Source organism: Spermophilus citellus (assembly GCF_964194105.1).
Source record: "Spermophilus citellus genome assembly, chromosome: X".
Classification (NCBI taxonomy): Eukaryota; Metazoa; Chordata; class Mammalia; order Rodentia; family Sciuridae; genus Spermophilus; species Spermophilus citellus.
In genome coordinates, this window is record NC_138190.1 from 7,655,592 (window position 1) to 7,671,008 (window position 15,417).

General features: G+C 38.0%; 1 protein-coding gene and 1 pseudogene across 3 annotated transcripts in view; both read left to right on the forward strand.

Moving 5' to 3' along the window:
* FRMPD4 (FERM and PDZ domain containing 4) overlaps positions 1-15,417 on the forward strand; it is a gene marked incomplete at both ends in the record, with an annotated part of 559,025 nt that overhangs the window by 343,670 nt on the left and 199,938 nt on the right. The gene's annotated exons all lie outside the window — the stretch shown is intronic.
* LOC308638921 (cofilin-1-like) lies at positions 6,277-6,826 on the forward strand (annotated as a pseudogene). The gene has a single exon. The product of its transcript is annotated as a cofilin-1-like (transcript).

Below are 15,417 nucleotides of genomic sequence, written 5' to 3' on the forward strand. Positions count from 1 at the left end.
TTATATAAACAGAGATTGGCTTCAAGGACACATGGCCAAAATCCCAGAATCAGAGGAAGGCTAGTGGTGGGTAAGAAGAAAAACCACAACAAAAACCTTTGAGAGGACATTGAATTCTCCAGGGGTGATCAGAGAAGTTCCAGAATAGAAGCTTCAGGCAGGCTACATTTTAAAAAGAAGAAAGAGAGAAAAGAAAAGAAAGAAACTAAGAAGGAAAAGCAAAATTTCCAATAGGTCTTTGCATTTTGGACTCTTCTGTCTTCCAGAAGAGATTTTTTCTGCCGTAAGAGATTAGCTATCACTGAGAGAAAATGGTAATTGTGGCTTTTGCAGCCTACTGCAGAAGTTTATTATGCTTCCTGTATGCAGTACCCCTTGTTTTTCAACTCATTCACCTGTGCTGAGAATAAAGCAGCTTTCCTTGTCTTGTGCATCATAGTTGATGGCCAGCTTCCTCTCTATAAATAGGCAAATGATCTTAATGACATCGGTAGTCCACATTAGAAACATTTATCAGAGCAGTAGAACTAATACAGACTATTAGCCTGCAAATGTTGGTTCCTGTGCTGTTTGAGATTATTTTTAAGTTAAAAATTATCTAAGAACAATCATGTGCTCTGGTGTGGAATTTTCACTAAATAAACTTAACAGTTGGTCAGTTTTGTACTTGCTTTTTGTAGATATAAATTAACATCGTGCTTTTTATGAGAAGAATTTTAATATCCGGACAAATGATTTGGCATCTTAAGACACTGTTCGGAACTTTGGGGGCAGTCCCTTTTGCTTACTCACTATTGCCTGGAGGATGAAGGAGAAAACAGAGAGGATCCTGGATATTGGCTTCCTTGGAAGCTTCCCAGTGATGTTGCATGTGAATTTACCCATCTTCTCTAGGGAGCTTGCCAGCCCTTCTATATCCAGCTGTTCTACTATCATGATTCAGAGAAGTCACTCCCTCTATCCACCTATACCCCCACCCCACCAATGTTTTAAGAAGAGTCAATTAAGTTAAATACTAATTTTCATCAGACCCAGCTTGTGAAACTTGTTGCTATAATTTGGTAGGAGATGTACCCCAGAGGCCCATGTGTTAAAGATTTGGTCCCCAGTTTGGCATAATTGGGAGGTGGTAGAACCTTTAAGAAATGGGGCCAACTGGGAGATTTTCGAGTCATAAGGAGTGTGTCCTTGAAGGGGATAGTGGGACACCAGCCCCTTCCTCTTTCTCTTTTTTACTTCCCTGCCATGAGGTGAGTTTGCTCCACCATATACTTCTGCCATGTTATATGGCCACAGGCCCAAAGCAAAGGGACCAACCAATCATGAACTAAAACCTCCAAAACTGTGAGCTAAAATAATCCTTTTATTTTTGTAAGTTGATTATCTTGATTATTTGTTATAGTGATGGAAATCTGTCTAACATACTTGTGAATAATTGTTTTTAGCTTTTCATTTGTTGAATTAATTGATAATCACTTTTAAGGTATGTACAGAGTCCTGAGAAAGATAACAAAGAAAATATGAGATTTTTTTTATACTGACAGAACTGAAACCTGATGAAGAAAAAGTGACTATTTATTATTTTGTTGGTTGTTTTTTTTTTTTTTTTTCAGTTCTGGGACCAAAACCAGGGCCTTGTATATACTAGGCAGGTACTCCACACTGAGCTACATACATAGCCCAAGAAGTGACATATTGTGTTAGTTGGCTTTTCATCTCTGTGACAAAATACCTGAGAAAAACAACTTAAAGGAAGAAAGATTTATTTTGGCTCATGGTGTCGGAGGTGTCAGTTCATAGTTCACAGTTCATAGTTGACTGGCTTCACTGTTTCTGAGAAGGAGGGGGGCCTGTGTCAAGATAGAGTCCGCAAGGACTCACCCCCAAGGACCCACTGCTTTCTTTTTTTTTTAAAGAGAGAGTGAGAGAGGAGAGAGAGAGAGAGAGAGAATTTTTAGTATTTATTTTTTTTTAGTTCTCAGCGGACACAACATCTTTGTTGGTATGTGGTGCTGAGGATCGAACCCCGGTCGCACGCATGCCAGGCGAGCGCGCTACCGCTTGAGCCACATCCCCAGCCCCCCACTGCTTTCAATTAGGTTATACCACCTAGTTTCCACTACTTCCAGTAGTCCATTCAGCTATGAATCCATCAATGGATTAATCAGGATCCAATCATTTCCTGAAAGTCCCACCTGTGAACTTTACTACATTGGGGACCAAGCCTTCAATGCATGAGTCTTTGGGAGACATTCTAAATCCAAACCATAACACTCATTTAAGTATCCGTGTTAGACATTTGTAGTCAATGAAACTATAAGGGCTTCTAGAGACTACCTAGTTTAACCCTCATCTTTAGCTATAGCCTAGGGATGTAGGATGACTTCAACTCTGGTCTTCTAATTCTCTGTGTAGTTCTTTGGTTCTTTTAGCAAACATGAGAATTCATACTATGCATCAGATGTGGGTGTAATCTTGAACAAGATATCAAATTCACTGTTCAAGCAGCCAGTAGAGCCCAGGAGAGAGATACAAATTACATGCCAAATTAATAAAAAGAATGGCAGTTGTAAAAATATCTGTGGGAGGAACACCAAACCCTGTCCCCAGGTTACGGAGCAGCACAGTCTTACAAAATTATAATGCAAAACCACATTATTTAAAATTTTCTGGTAGTTATATTAAAAAATTAAACCGATGCAATTTACTTTTATTGTATTTTCTTTAACCCATACTATCCAATATATTATCATTTCAACATATAATCAACTTATAAAAATTAGATGTCTTACATTCTTTTTTCCTGCTAAGTTTTTGAAATTTGGTGTATATTTCACATTTATAGCATATCTCAATTCAGAATTGCCACATTCCAAGTGTTCATTAACCACATCTAGTAAGTGACTAACATGTTGGACAGAGCCTGTTGGTAGAAAGTTTCTTGGAGGATGATTAAGCCAGAAGAATAAAAAGTTAGCTTGGAAAATAAATGGACATGGGAGCATTGGAGACATATTCTGGGCTTGAAGAACTAATAAACTCAAACACTCAACAGATTACAGAAGGCAGAATCTTCCAGAAAATGCATGGGATTCTTTGTATCCTCTCTTGCAATACAGGGCAACCATTTTTAGGGATGGGAAAGCTAGGGGGAGAAGTGAGTTTGGGGGAATAAGATTGAGTTCAGTTTCAGACATGTTGATTTTGAGTTGTTTGGGGACAACCATGTGGAACTGTGAGCTTCAAGAACTATAGTAGTTCAGAAACTTCTAGGTGAGTTGGACTACAGCACAGAAGCATCAGGAAGGAGATGAAAGTGTAATCAGTGTTTTAAAGGATGGGTAGACAATGTCAGTTACCCTACAGGAGCTGTAGGCTACACAGAGGAACAGACAAAACAAAGCTAATTATTGGAATTACCAAAAGTTTGTGGACACCAAGTCAGCCTATATGTAACATTCACACCCCATTATCTCCTATAAACAAAATACGGTTACTTGTTATGCTAGAGTGGCATTTTGGTGTAGATGCAGACCTTTTATTAGAAGACTTACATTTTCATCACTCATGAAATCAAGGTCCATTTTGTGTGGCTTAGGGAAATTTCATTAATTTAGGCTGTTAAGATCATTCACAAAGTACATAATTTTTACTGAATAAGTTTTTACCCATGCCTAAAGTGGAATAAACTAAATTTAAGCATCACACTTATTTTTCTTTTTTAATCCAAATTGTTAAAACATCCTATAAATTTATATATAAATTTCTAATATAGAATCTGAGCATGGGCAAAATTAAAAATTTCAGATTTTTAGTGGGGGAAACAAGTGAAATTGTTATATCCAAAATATTAATGTCAAATAAATTAATTTTAAGTGGAAAAATACTAACTTCCCTGAACACATTTCTTCTGTTGTCTTAGCAACTACTAGAACTCATATGGGTGTACAGGGCACAATTACAAAATATGGACTTTTGGGGACTGGTAGAATGATAGTAAATGAATCAAATTGTGAAAATTAGAATATACAATGGATAAATATAATTAGAAAAGGATCTGAATTAGTCTCCTTTCCAGAGGCAATGACAGAAGGTATATATTTTTATTCCATTCTTAAAAATTGATGAATATAAGGGAAGAATTTTTAAAATAAAGAGAAAAGTTATTTGCTCACAAAATGCAATCACTGCCTCATTTTCCTACTGGGTCCTTGGAGTTCAGGTGAGACTATACAATATCAGATGAATGATTTGCTGGAGCTGGAGAAATACACAGCCCTTAAGCTGGCATGCTAATGACTGAGCCTCTGGGAAGGACAGGGAGTGTGCTCTTTATCTCTGCTATGGCTTGGAAGGAAAGATTCACCAAGGATTAGTAATGCTAATATCAAGTATTTTATGGCTGCAATTCATTGTGGAACCTCTTGTAAAATCCTGTCAAACAAAATGGCTGTAAGAGCCACTTTTGTTTTGCTGCCAAAAGAACCATTTGGTTTCTGCTAATTTAGTTACAGGTTTAATCAGATATTTGCTCATTGCTCTTGGAAATTTCACTGTCCTAAATATCATGGCTCCATTATTGCCCTAGAAAAACTCCAGAGTTCAGTTTGATTCAGCTCTGTTCATTGGACTCCAAGTTGACATGAATCCCTATGCTAGTGGTACATAGATGAGTAGGGAGGCTTAACACCTTATAAGAGAACTAGGGTCACTTACAGTATAAAGTTAATAAGAACCCCTCCAATGGTGGTGCAACCAAATAGTCCTGGTGTACCCATCAATCTTTACTGGCCTCCTATCTATATACTTATCTACAGTTGATTGTAATATAAGGTGCAATAGAGATACTGTGAAGAAGGTACTTATTACTGTAGAACAAGAGTTGGCAAACTTTTTCTGTAAAGGTTAAGATGGTAAATATTTTAGACTTTGCAATCTATATGTGCTCTGTCACACTACACAACTCTGCCATTTTTGTGTGAAAGAAGTAATAGACAATACTTAAATGAATGGGCATGGTTATGTTCCAATAAAATCTCATTTATAAAAATCAGGTAGCAGGCCAAGCTCATGGATTATAGTTTTCTGACCACTGGCTTGGGAATGCAGAGAGGAGACATCATTACTGAATGCTTGAGTCAAACCTTTTTGAGGGAAGAAGTATAAAAATTGGTTTTAACAGGATGCACAATGTTTCTGTTGGCATACCTATTTTCAATGAAGTTTGTTCTTAGTTGTTGTCAAATTGTTTTATGTATATTAGTATTCTGTCATCAGCTTTTATATAGATTCCTTAAATATTGAGGCCAAGTGGTCATTTTCAGTTCTTAACAGGGTTTAGATGAATTCTAAGATATTAAGAATAGAATAGGGACTTCGGGAAATTTTCACTGAGCTTTTCATCTGCTTTTCTAAAGGTCCAAAGCCACTGCTAACGATTAATAAAGACTATTCTTTTTTAAAATATTTTTTAGTTGTTGATGGACCTTTATTTTATTTGCTTATTTATATGTGGTGCTAGGAGTCGAACCCAGTGCCTCACACATATGAGGCAAGTGCTCTACTGCTGAGCTACAACTCCAGCCCCAAGACTAGTCTCATTTATCATTTTGGAGTTGTAGATACTAATAGAGCTTCTGAAAGAGGCATTTAACTCGGGATCCACCCATGTGGGAACTCCAAGCTGAAATCTCCAGCAGTCATGGTTCACGTGCACTTTCAAGAACATGTGAAGAAGTTGGATCCTGGTAGCAGCTATGGTGGCTCTCATGTTGGCTAGCTCTCCTTGCCATCTTCCTTTCACTTCTAGAAACATAGCTTCTGGTGTGACTGTCTCCAGTGGTGACATCAATGGTGTCCCAAGAAGAGAAGGGGCCCCTTTGATTCTAGACCATAATGGAAGCCCTATGTTAATGCTGAAAGGAAGTAAATTAGCACTCAAGTTAAAGGGTGGTCATGTTGGCTATGCATTAAAAACCTGAGATAACCATAAATATGAAGGGCCCTTAATATTCAGGAGACATACTTTGTTTTGTCTTGTTTTACCTGCTCAAATGAATTCTCATGGATTCTTTGACCTGAATCTCCCAAGATCAGTGCCAGGTAAGGAGTGGGCCTTAATATCCATCCTGACAAACCCTGTCAGGGCAGTTTCATAGGCCTCACAAATACCTGTCAACTGCCACCCATCTGGGAACCCCAAGCTAAAATCTCCAACAGCCATGGTTCACAGGCTGTTTCAAGAACATGTGAAGAAGTTGGATCCTGGCAGCAGCTATGGTGGCTCTCATGTTGGCTAGCTCTCCTTGCTATCTTCCTTTCGCTTCTAGAAACCTATCTTCCGGTGTGACTGTCTCCATTGGTGTCATCAATGGTGTTCAATGACATGAAGGTACACAAGTCTTTGATGCCAGAAGAAGTGAAGAAATGCAAGAAGGTGGTGCTCTTCTGCCTGAGTGAGAACAAGAAGAACATCATCCTGGAGGAGAGCAAGGAGATCCTGGTAGGTTTTGTGAGTCAGACTGTAGATGAGCCCTATGCCACCTTTGTTATGATGCTTGCTGACGAGGACTGCTGCTATGACCTCTGACACAACCTACAAGACCAAGGAGAGCAAGAAGGAAGACCTGGTGTTTATATTCTGGGCCCATGAGTCTGCACCCCTTCAGAGCAAAACGCCAGTTCCAAGGATGCCATCAAGAAGAAGCTGACAGGGATCAAGCATGAATTATAAGAAAACTGCTAAGAGGAGGTCAAAGACCACTTCACCCTGGCTGAAAAACTGGCAAACAGTGCCTTCATCTCTCTGGAGGACAAACCTTTATGAACCTCCTCCAGCCCCCTGCATGGAACATCTGGCAGTCCCAGACCTGCACTAGGGTGTTGCAGGCTGTCTCCTTTATTCCAGAGTGGAGGGGCTGGGGGATCCCAGCAGGGGGAAGGCATTCCCTTTACCCCAGTTGCCAAACAGCCCTTCCATCCTTTGGAGTTTTCCCCTCCCTCCATCCCTGACTGCCCTGGCCTTCCCAAACTGCTTTTGATCTTCTGATTCCTCTTGGGTTGAAGCAGACCAAGCCCTCCCTAGGCACCAGGTTTGGGGTGGAGGCTATCATTTTTTAAAGGACACTCCTACTCCCCACATCCCTACTCCTTGTCCCATCCTGCCAACTTTTATCCACAATACTGACTCTGTGCTGATCTGTTTAGTTCTCTGTATAAATGGAATATTATGGAGATGATCCCTCCCTGTGCTAGCTGGTTCCCCTTCCTTTTCTCTTGGTCTTGACCATTCATGGAAGCAGGACCAGTAAGCAGGACCATTTGGACATTCAACTAAAAAACAACAACAAAAAAAGACAACAATAAAAAGGCTTGTTAATGGGGAGAAGAAAAAGAACATGTGAAGGCCTGTTACTCAGGGTGTGGTCCTTGGGCCAGCAGCATCAACATTCCCTGGGAATTCATTAGTAACCCCAGTATCTTGATCCCTACCTTAGGCCTGTTTAATCAGAACCTGCATTTTTTTTTTTTTGTAGTACTGGGGATTAAACCCAGGTCCTTGTACATACTAGGCAAATGTTCTACCTGAGCTACATCCCTAGCCCATTTATTTGTTTGTTTGTTTTAAGTTTTGAGACAGGGCCTTGGTAAATTGCCCAGCTTGGCCTTGAACTTGCTATCCTCCTGCCTCAGCATATGGAGTAGCTGGGATTACAAGTGTACAGCACTGCACACAGCTAGAACCTACATTTTTAATAATGCTTAGATGATTCCTGTGCAGACTAAATGGAGAAGCCCTGCTATAAGGGGCACTTTTCATTATAAAAGGCTTTTCAGCACTTTTCTAATAAATGTATCAGCTAGTTGCTAAAATCTCTTTCCTGGAAACATTCACAGCTGCAGATATATTATTATTGTCAGTTGGAGGAGGAGATTTTTAGAACTTGTCTAATAAAAACTTAGTATGTCACACATGGTTACAATATAGCTCATTCCCTTTACCAAGTAAGTCTGTACACTTTGTAAATAAATGTGTTCCTTGCTGTGGAAATAATTACTCCATGATGTAGAAATATTGAGAGCTTATTGCCTTCCTAGTGTTTTCAGCTCATTTTGTCTCTATGACAGATCTTGGAAAAATACATGATGGTGTTTTATCCTGATTTACAAAAGGATTATGTTTGGACATAAAAGGTAACACAGCTTACTTGTGGCTCTTACTTGAGCTAAGGCAAGGGAATTCTGAATTTTTATTTGTTCAGCGATAATATGCCCATATTTGGAGCAGATGGAATGCAAAATATGAATAAACTCCAAATGGAAGCTGGGGAAGATGGATGAAAACAACGAAAACCTAATATTATTACTAACGGCACCATTTATCTTCTTTTAGTTTTTATTATGATTGCCATATACATATAATTGTTATCAAACTTGTTATGGAAATGTCAGGCCACAATGGGAAATTGTGGAAATTATATTTTTAATGTGGGCCTTCTCTTTCACCTCCAGAGTCTGAGATGGAGGCCAGCTCTTCCAGATTTTTCTAAAGACACAGGCCATAATTCAGTCTTCCTTATATGGAGCAAGGAGACATAATGCTTACATTTTTAGTGCATTCTCAGCATCACTTGTTCCCTCAATTTTTATTTAGACTGTTTGTTCTTTGAGGACAAAAGTTCGTCATCTCTGTTTATCTGTCATAGTTCTACCCATTAAATGTTGCTCAAGGATGGCTGGGTGTGTGGCACACACCTATAGTCCCAGTGGCTCTGTAGGCTGAAGCAGGACAATCATGGGTTTGAAACCAGCCTCAACAACTTAGCAAGGCCCTAAGCAACTCAGCGAAACCCTGTCTCAAAATAAACTATAAAAAGAGTTGGGGATGTGGCTCAGTGGTTAAGCACTCCTGGGTTCCGTCCGTGGTATAAAAAAAAAATGTTGCTCAACATAAGGATTTTCAAATGAACAAAATAAACATAAATAAAAGGAAGGTGATATTGGATGGGAAGCATCTGCAAATTGGCTTCAATCATGATAGGAAAATTCCTATATAATCCTTAGAATATATTTTCTCACTATGATCTTCACAGTTGTTTAAAGATGACAGGGGGAATGTTGGGGGAGGAGGGAGAGGAAAGAAGAAGAGGAGGAGGAGGAAGTTCTGAATGATAGATATCTATTTTCCAGTGTATATATTTGTATCCCTTATGAGGCTTTTTGTACTCTCTATTCTTATACATTTTTTATGATCTTGGAAATGTGCATATATTGAGAAATCTAGTGAAATAATACATTTCCTTTGATATCTAGACTGGGAGTATTAAAAAATCATTTTAATTTCTGCACTTAGTATCAAGTATACATTTGTTCCTTTATAGTAATAGTTCTGGAAAATTATGAGATGCCATGGAACTGCATGATGAATTCAGGGTTGTAATAAGAAGAGGCAACAGTCATGTAAATGTGGAAATGAAGGTGTGAATCTCTGTATTAAGCAATTCTAAATGAAAAGCCACTAGAAATCTTCCTAGAATTAGATAAAAAATAAAGCACACTAGGTTTATATGTTTTGTTTACATTATATATAACCTGTTACAATATCACATAGATACTCTAACTGTAGGGAAGTGAAACAGATGACACATTTAACACCAGTGCATACAGGCATAACTAAGTATGCTGTAACTCTCTACCACACTTTGTTAAGAATATCAGCAGGTTTACTATAAACACCTGTGCTTAAGGGATTATAATTCAGCAGTAAAAATAAAAGAGTTTCCAGCAGACACAGAGATAGCAAACCAAACTCAGGCGTGTTTGGGATAAAAAGTAGGCACATTTAAGATAGGAAAATCAAGCCTTTGGTAATTAGATAAAACCCAAGTAAGGCTAAAACAATGATGAACATTATTTGGCATCATACCTCTTGATAGTAAAACCACTTTATAACATGATATTTGAAAGCATATATTAGTTTCTGGTCCCATTTGTTTCTCCCAGCTGCAAAAATTCTTGATTTGAATTTTGGAAAGCAGTCACTACAATGGGTTTTTCCATTATGGTTTGGAACTGAGTATGTTCCATATTTGAGATACCATTCATCCAAATAATGCCCTATTTGTAAGAGAAGATCAATGGTTCAGAGATTTAAAACTTGCTATAAATATTCAGGTATGGGATGAGCTAAACTACAATGTAGTATCTTTGGATCAAATGCTATGGTAAATAGGAATCTTATTCATTTTCCGTGAGTGGTAATTGTTACCTCAGTGAAAAAATTGTATTGCAGAATTTGTGTATCTGGGTCTCTTCCAATCCTATTAAAGAGTATTTCCTTTGAAAAAGAGACCTGTTTAAATGATGAAGGTGGCATTTTGGAATTTGAAGGGACTTCAAAAATCATGTAGTCTAATGCCTTCATTCCATGAATAAGGTAAATGAGGAACAGAAATATAATTACTTTCCCAAGGCGACACTATAAATCAGAGTTCAGAAAACTATGGCTTGAAAGCCAAATATAGATGTTTTTGTAAATAAAGTTTTATTGGAAAGAGCCATGTTTGTTAGTTTACATGTTGTTTGCAGCCACTTTTGATTCAATGGTAGGTTTGAGTATTTGCAACAGAAACATTATAGCCTGTAAATCTGAAAATATTTATTCTCTGGCTCTTTACAGAAAAAGTCTGCTGAACTCTTTACAGAAAAAGTCTGCTGTACTTAGAACTCAGCCTCTAACTCCTAAGCCAGTGTTTTTTCATCTATTTCCATTTTGTTCACAAAAGTATATACACAGTTATATCAGTTCCTTCCCCTCTCTCTCCACTTCCTTCTTTTTTAACAATTCCTCCCTTTTTATTCCTGTATGTACCTAATCAAAGATAATTTATAAGTAACATTTTGATTCTCTTACTCAGAAAAAAGCTTAATGGAATAGGAGATAACTATTAAATAAATACACTTTTAACTTAGGATTATGAAAGTCATTAAGCAAAGCCAAGAAGATTGAGTGAACTGCAGTCCAGATAAGCAAATACTTTATATTGTAGTCTACAAAAAATTAAAAATTATCAAAACATGAGCACATTCCCAAGAATAGTGAAAATGTAATTTTCACATAGATAGCTACATGGGAAAATGTTTTAATTTTTTATATACATGTTCATTGAAAAGCCAATTAGTTTTGAGTATGCTTGGTGAGTAGCAATATTAGGTTATAAGTCATCTATAGTGAAGTGAAATGTGAAGATGAATGCTATCTCTCAAATTGATGAGTGGTTGCAAAAGTGATTTTAAAACACATTTGAAAATTAGATTAGGTCATTTGGCATATTCAAGCAATGTTGTGTTTCATTAATTCTACAATCACTATCAAGTTCTATGACATGATGTATTTGGTGGACCCTGAGAGCATATTCTAGCTTCATATTACAGCTAAAAGCAAAAGACTAGGCCCCTAATGAAGGGGGGGGGAGTATTTAATGATTGGTATGAGTTAAGAAGTGGTCTGTGTGGGAATAATTCGAGAAATGCAAGGCAGATTTTCCTATCTCCCAATGCCCACTCTGTGAAATTCCCAGAGCAGGAGTTTAAATAAAGCTCAGGGTTCAGGAAACAACCCAGAACCAGGACAAGTTCCAGGTTGGGTAAATCATGATCCCTGCCTTCCTCAACAATGTTATAAGTTCCATGAAGGAAAGTAACTTGTCTGCCTCTCATATCTCTAGTACTGCACAATAACTCTCACAAAAGTCCTCAATAAAATGTTTTCAGTGAATGAATGAGTGTAGTGTTATGAGGGCACTAGGTGTTTGGAAGAGAGAAAAAAGAGCTCTCAGACTGCAATATAGCCCATAAAAATGGGGATGTAGAGATAGGGTTGCTATATCACATACAGGACTGACCACAGAGCCTTGAAAACAGGGGTCATTGTTCAATGAATCCTTGCTGATTGACAAGAAAGGCCTATCTAGGTAGAGGAATATTTGGCCCTTACAGTGCCTACGTTTCTACTCTGAATCTTGACTTAATCAAAATAAGTCAGTCTTCTCTCTGGTCATCAGTAAAATCAAACTGTCATTTTGAGAGATTCATTCGGCACCTCAGATCTTTTCTGAAAGAAAGAAGAATAAAAAGGATAGGTTAGTGTCTGGCATTCATTAACAAATGTGAGCATTCCATTCTGGATGTGCCTTGGGCTCCTGGCATATTGAAACATTGGTGAGAAGCTTTCTAACCAGGATAGAATGTTCTTTGATGTTAAAACCCATGTTCTGGTGCCTGCTTTGTGCTGTTGCTGTTCTTTCTTGTCTGTCCCACTTCCTTCCTCTATCCACCAGAACGTGGGGGTCCTCTCTGTTATCCAGTGACACATTTCCTCATCATAAATTCTAGGAACATTTTGTCCTGCTTTCTGATTGTTAAATAATTATTAGCTCATATTCCCATCTTGATCTCTGCCTTCTGATCATTCCAAGGAGGAACCTTTGAACCTTTTCTGCCATATCCCTACTACCCACAATTACCATGGTATTTGCATATAAAGTTCTCATGTCTTGTGTGTCAGCTCAGTTAACAAACAGTAGCTGTTAGACAACTACCATCAGTAGACACTGCTTGAATTATAGGAGTCATATTTGAATAGACTTTATGACATAGTTTACAAATATTGGTCATTATTGCTGAGATTTGCAGGGAAGAACTATATCATCTTTCTAAAGTTTAAAGCTTATGATGATACCACCAGTTATGGGTGATGAGTCCTGCTCCCTCACATTTTGAAGTATAACATTAGAGAAGCACACTGAGGCAAGCATATAAAGCAAGATTTATTTAAAAAGGGGTAACATAGATTTCTCCCAGGAGGGAGAAGGGGGCCATAGCTGGTATCCTAAGAAGTGAGGGTGTTCTGCCTTTTTATATGTCCTAGGCTTCCTTTGTTCTCCTGCTCTCTTCCCCTTATCTCTCTCTTTCCTGTGTACTTGACTAGGCCTAGGAGATGCTCAGTGGGATGGCCAAAAGGTGAGAAGCAGATGGACAGGGGAAAGGCAGAATGAAGCAGTCCATGACACATTAACAACTTTATAACTCCCTATAGGGAGGGGCAATTCCTTGGAGAGGTTACCTTAGCAACAGGTTGGTGCAGGGGCAGGTTATCTTGATAGAGTGGAGAAGGGCTCAGAAGGTATATCAATCCCTCAGGGGGCAGTACCCAACTTCCTGGACTCACTCACATTGGACTTTTTGATCTGACCTGACTTGATTACCTATCTGTACTGACTTCCTGTCTAATTCTGGCTTCAGTGACAGCTTTGCATCTTGAAAACACAGTTGAATAATGAGACAGGACAAGTAAATGCAAAACATAAAGCCTAATGGATACTGAATAAAACAAAGATTTTTTTTAAAGGACACTATTAGGATAATTGGAGAGATCTGAATGTGGAGTATACATTAAATAATGTTATTATATCAACATTAAATACACTTAATGTGATATTGTTTTGTGGTTTTAAAGGAGAATGTCTTTTTATGAGATTGATGCTGCAGAATTTGAGGGCAACATGTCATGGTTCTATAACTTAATATCAAATTTTTCAAGTAAAGACTTATAATCACAGAGATAGGGAATGAGGGGAGAAAGATAAATGTTGCAACATATTAACAATTGATAAACCTAGGTGTTTGGAAGAGTCTGCATTATAGCCCTTAGGCAAGGAGATGTATAGGATGTCAATGTTTTTTATCCTCTGCACTATTGATATTTAGGGCAGGGTGATTCTTTGTGTTGAGGCTGATCTGTACATTGTGGGATATTTAGTAGCATCCCTAGTCTCTACTCACTGCAGACCATTCCTCCCTGCTAGTAGTGACAGCCAAGAACATCTGCAGATGTCAAAAGATCACTGGGGGGCAGAATTGCCCCTGCAGAGAACCATTGGTGTGGGTAAATAGTACAGTGGTGTTTGTTAGACTCATATTTCAACTTTTCTATATGATTAAAATTTCTCCAAATAAAAAGCGTAAACAGGCCAGGTATGGTAGTGTGCTCCTATAATCCCAGCAACTCGGAAAGCTGAGGCAGGAGGATTACAAGGTCAAGGCCTGCCTCAGTGACTTAGTGAGACTCTATCTCAAAAATAATTTTTAAATAGCTGAAATGTAGCTTAATAGTAAAGAACCTGTGGATTCAGTCTCCAGCCTAGTACTTCCAGGGAAAAAAAAGTGAAAAAGGGTAAACAAGGAATCATGGTCAGGACAATAAGCTTATCCTCAGGAAAGAGTCACATCCTACTTAAGCTAGAGAAATGAAAGCAACTTTACATCAAGGAAACTAATGAAGGCTTAAAAGTCTAACATCATTTAGGTTTAGACTTACACACTGATTTTGTTTTGGAACCTTCAAATTTCTATTTCATCTTAACAAAAACTCCTAGGATGATGAGGCAGCAAGTTCCTGTTGAGCACAGTGCTGGCTTTGAAAACCTGGACCTGCCTGTTTATTGTCATATGACTCCTTTTGGAGGATGCCCTCAAATGAGAGCTATTCATTCATTCACTTGTTCAAAGGGTACTGTTATTAAACAGTCTGCAGGTACTAAATGCTGTACTCAACATTGATGTAAACAGTAGTAGTGGTTTTGGATCCACTTATTTCAAAGTACAGACTTGGTGGTCATTGTGAAACTCAAAGGAGAGGGTTGGAAACCTAGGAGTCATGAGAGTTCCCATGTCTGTCTGTACATTTTCACCATGCAAAGACATATATCCACCCAATCATTTGTTAACAGCAAGTAATGTTCTAGGGCTATGTTGTAATTCCAGGTATTTAGGTTACCCTTCCAAAAACAATGACAAAAAGATTTATTTCTGTGCAATTTTATGTTCCTTGGTTAAACCAAACTTAACAGGACAATTTATGTGTCAGCTCAATATATCTACCAGGCATATAAAGATAAGACTTGTTCTTGTCCTTAATGAAATACCAATTGGCTGGAGGATATAATAGATAAGTAAAGAGAGCATGCTACTTCAATGTGGTAAGGCTAATGAGAAGAGTTCAAGTTGCAATGAATATATTCAGAAATAAATGTTTATTAAGAATTGACTAAGTGCATCAAGTGGGGATGTTTCTCTTAATGCTATGACGTCTCCAGAAGCTTATAATCTTGAAAGACTTGAATACACACAGTTATTAGAAATTATACAAAGTAGATGTTTCCAGAAAGGTGCATACAATAGTTGCCCATGACTATAAGAAAGCAAGGTACTAATTGTGGGGTATTTGGAAGCTACTTTATGCAGGTGATAGTTTTTGATAAGAGTGTAGGAAGATGGGTCAATTTTGAAGTGATGGAGAAGTATGGGGAATTGGTGTGGATGAGGAGAATGTTTTAACCAAAGGAAATAACGTGAACT